Source organism: Zingiber officinale, chromosome 6B (genome assembly GCF_018446385.1).
Source record: "Zingiber officinale cultivar Zhangliang chromosome 6B, Zo_v1.1, whole genome shotgun sequence".
Classification (NCBI taxonomy): domain Eukaryota; kingdom Viridiplantae; phylum Streptophyta; class Magnoliopsida; order Zingiberales; family Zingiberaceae; genus Zingiber; species Zingiber officinale.
Window position 1 is genome coordinate 72,781,508 of NC_055996.1, and position 4,022 is coordinate 72,785,529.

Below are 4,022 nucleotides of genomic sequence, written 5' to 3' on the forward strand. Positions count from 1 at the left end.
AAACTTGGTGCTCGTCACAAATTTGTATAGCTCTTTTTTTAGAATGACATAGGGGTAGAATATAAGGATGATACATGGGAGGATCCTATAACATTAGCCTCAGCTGAGTCTGATGCTCCGGTGGTCGCTCATTAACAGTCTCAAGTCAAGCACCCCTCTGTTCTTATTTATCTTGTTGCGCTTCTTCCATATTTATATATTTTTCTGCTCGGACCAAGAGTGCATCATAATTGGTAGGAGTCTTTTTTTGAGAGAAAATGAAAGAAATATCCCTCTCAAAGCCCTTGTGCGAAAGCTCTCATTAATATTTCAAAAATCGTTGAAGGAATTTCCTGAGCCATATGTGTATTTAGTTGGACATATTATCTCAAAGTCTCTTGAGGCTTTTGTTTGAGGTTAAATAAATTGAGGGGAGTTAGAAAATACCTCTTAGAACTAGAGAAATGTTGTAAGAACAAAGTGGAGAACTCATCAAAAGAAGAGATAGATCTTGATTTTAATGTACTAAATCATTGTTGTGTTGGTCTGACTAAAGTAGTCAAGAAGATGCAACATTTGACCCCTTCGGTGTATTGATAAAGTATGGATGTATTTTTGAAATGTCATAGATGATCCTTTGGATCTGAGGAACCATTATATTCTACCACATGAGAAGTATGAAAATAATGAGATAAATCTTCTCATAGGATCTCCTCAAAAAAGGGAATATACCAAGAAATCATTCTCTTAGAGGAGCAAACACGAACAAAATCTTCCTCCAACAAATTATTAGTAGGATGAGGCACTATGGGTGAGGGAACAACAGGTGCATCAATGATTGACCTCTTATTAGATTGATACTTAGAGGTAATCCCTCTAGAACTATGAGAGATAGGAGTGATTATCGACAGATTTTCGGTGAATGATGCTTCCCTTCCTTCCGATGGGAGATCCCCTTCTAGTCATCACACCTCTTCTAAGTTTGTTGCCACTAATTGGGAGATCTTCTTACATTGTTTAGAATCCCAACTGCCTTTTCCAGGGTTAGTTATAGAAGGTTGAGAAGATCCACCGAATATTCCTATCCCCCATTGTCGCCTTGCCAGATCGAATCATAGTAGCTTTTTGTAAGAGTTTCCATAGACATTACCAATTTGATGTCTCCTTTTTATACCCGCTCAGGCTCCTCTTCCACAAATCTTCCTCTATCATAGGGATGATCAAATTTGAAACGATAACATAGGTTAGAGTCAGGTCGGCTCCTCTGGCGTGGCCCCTCCGACGCTCAAGTCAATGACTGATCAGAAAAGAGGAAGAAGGAAAATAGTAAAAATAAGAAGGAATTGTCTCCACAAGTTAGAAGAAGAGGACCCTTGTACCTAGGAGTTGTTGTTCAAGGTGTTCATATAGCTGTTAGAAAAGGAATCTCCACGTCCCCTCTTCTTCTCAACTTTCCTCTTATTCTTGCCTAAGTCGATGAAGATGCAATTCCGATGGTTCATTATACGCGTCCAATCCATGACTGCCATTCAAGATGAAGGGGGTTTTGAGGAAACCATCTCTAACAACTAATATTCATCCACCATTCACCAGTTGCCACATACTTTGAAGAAGGAATCAAGGGAGCCATCTCAGACCTCTCTCATTTCGACTATCACCACGTGTTAAGAGTCAAGCCTAGTGATGAAGTACTTGCTTAACTGTATTGCTCTGTGGACCCCTGTGTTATTTCCTTAAGGGTTCTTCAGCCTCGCCAATCCAATAATATTGATCAAGGATCCTTCATAAGGTTGCTCTACAGAGCACAAAGTTATTCCTCATTGAACCTTTGTAAGGGTAATATATGGAATGTAGAATTATTACTCGATGCATCTCTTGTGAAGTTGTCTTATGAAATGCATGACTATTTCTTGGCACCTCTCTTATGAAGTTGCTCTATGAAATGCAAAGTTATTGCTTGGTGCCTCTCTTATGAATTTTCTCTATGAAACACAAAGTTATTGATCGGCACCTCTCTTATGAAGTTTCTCTATGAAACACAGAGTTATTGTTTGGTACATCTCTTATGAAGTTGCCCTATGAAACATAAAGTCATTATTCAGCGCATCTCTTGTGAAATTGCTCTACTAATTCTAAATAATATTATCTGACAATCCTTCATAATAAAGCTTGGTGGACTCCCAATGATATTGCCCGGAAGTCCATAATAATGCTCGATGAACTCCTAATGATATTACCCGGTAGTCCTTCATAATACTATTCGGCGAACTCCAAATGATATTGCCTGACAATCCTTTATAATATTGCTCTGCAGACTCCAAATGATATTGCTCAGCAGTCCTTCATAATAATGTTTGGTGAACTCCCAATGATATTACCCTGCAGTCCTTCATCTATCCTCCAAGGAGGAAATTTAACTATATTACTCGGGAAAATCTCCTACACCCTTTGGGATGAATCCAATTACCATTAGATGTTTCTCCTTTAAGTGAGACTGAAAAGTAAAGTCGAATAAAGTCTGATTGAGTATATGAGAAAATAAAAAAAATCCTATTACCATCATATTGGGGAATTTGATTTCTTTCAACCAATTACATAAAACTTACATTCTTTGTCCAATGTATAACAAGCCTTTAGAAATTTATTGGTTATTTCATTCTGATGCAATTCAAATCCGCTAACAAATTATTTAAATTCTCATGTGATTTTGTCATGTCTTTAGTTTTTCCAAGAACATGTATCACAGTATTGAAGATATTATTAAAAAAAATTCTCAACTTACATCACATTTAAATTATATTGAATGAGTAGATACTTTAAATATGATAGCTCTCAAAATATGTTTATTTTCTTTCAACCACACTTGCATATCCTAACAATGTATTTATTTATATTATCAAAACTCATCTGAGTTACTAGTGCAAATCTGTAATTGTCTATTTCCTCTTTTGACTTAATTATGAGTGGAAGTTTTTTGATTGCTTCATTCTTTATGAACTCTTTTTTATTTCACCTGAAAAATGTTTCAAAGGTAAAAATTTACAATAATTATAAAACTAAAATATCTTTTCACTACAAGGTAATGAAAATACATCAGATTCTTTCATGCAATGTGGACATGCTACTTTCTCAATCGTGCTCCATCCTGAAAACATTGAGTATGTTCAAAAATCACTAATCATCCATAATAAAACATCATGCAAGGTAAAATTAGTTTTACTTGCAATATCATAAGTCTCCAACTTTATATTCCATAGTTGTTTCAGTTCAACAATTAGAGGTTGTAAAAAAATATTTATGTTCTCTTTTGGATTCTTCAGACTTGGAAAAAATATGGTAAGAAATATGTATTCATCTTTCATGTACATTCATAATGGTGTGTTATATATTGTTAATATAAATGGTCAAGATGAATATTGTTATCTAGATTGACCAAATGGCTAAAATCAATCTACTGAAAGTCCCAATTGTAGGTCTGCGTTAGGCCAGTTAGAGGAGGGGAGGGGTGAATAGCCCTGAAAAGAAGTTAGCCAAAATCTCTTGCTTTTGAACTAAGCAAGGTTACAATAAATTAATCAAATAACATAAAAGAAACAATTTAAAAATAATAAGTAGGAAGGTTAAAGTTTATTTGGTTACAACCTAGGTGGTTGTTAATCCAAGACAATGAAAAGCTCTACTAGAATGACTCCTTCATTGAAGGAGGAGTAGCCTCTTACACACTTTAAAAGCTTAGAAAAAGACTATGAATTGAATATAAGAGTTGTTATTTAATTCCTAGCTGTAAGGGCCATTTTATAATTTCTTAGGATCAATTATCATTGCTTGGAGGTGCCTTCGAAGCAGTTAAAGTTACCTCTAAGTGGATAAAATTTTATTCGCTCTTCAATGGTTAGCCAATGACTAACTAATGCCTTTCTACATTTGAAGGCGCCTTTAGCTTCCTTGAGGGTGCCTCCATCAAGAGGCGCAAGGGCACCTCCAAGCTACTTTAGGGTACCTCCTTAGAATAGGCACAAGGGTGCCTTTGTGATCCTCCAAGG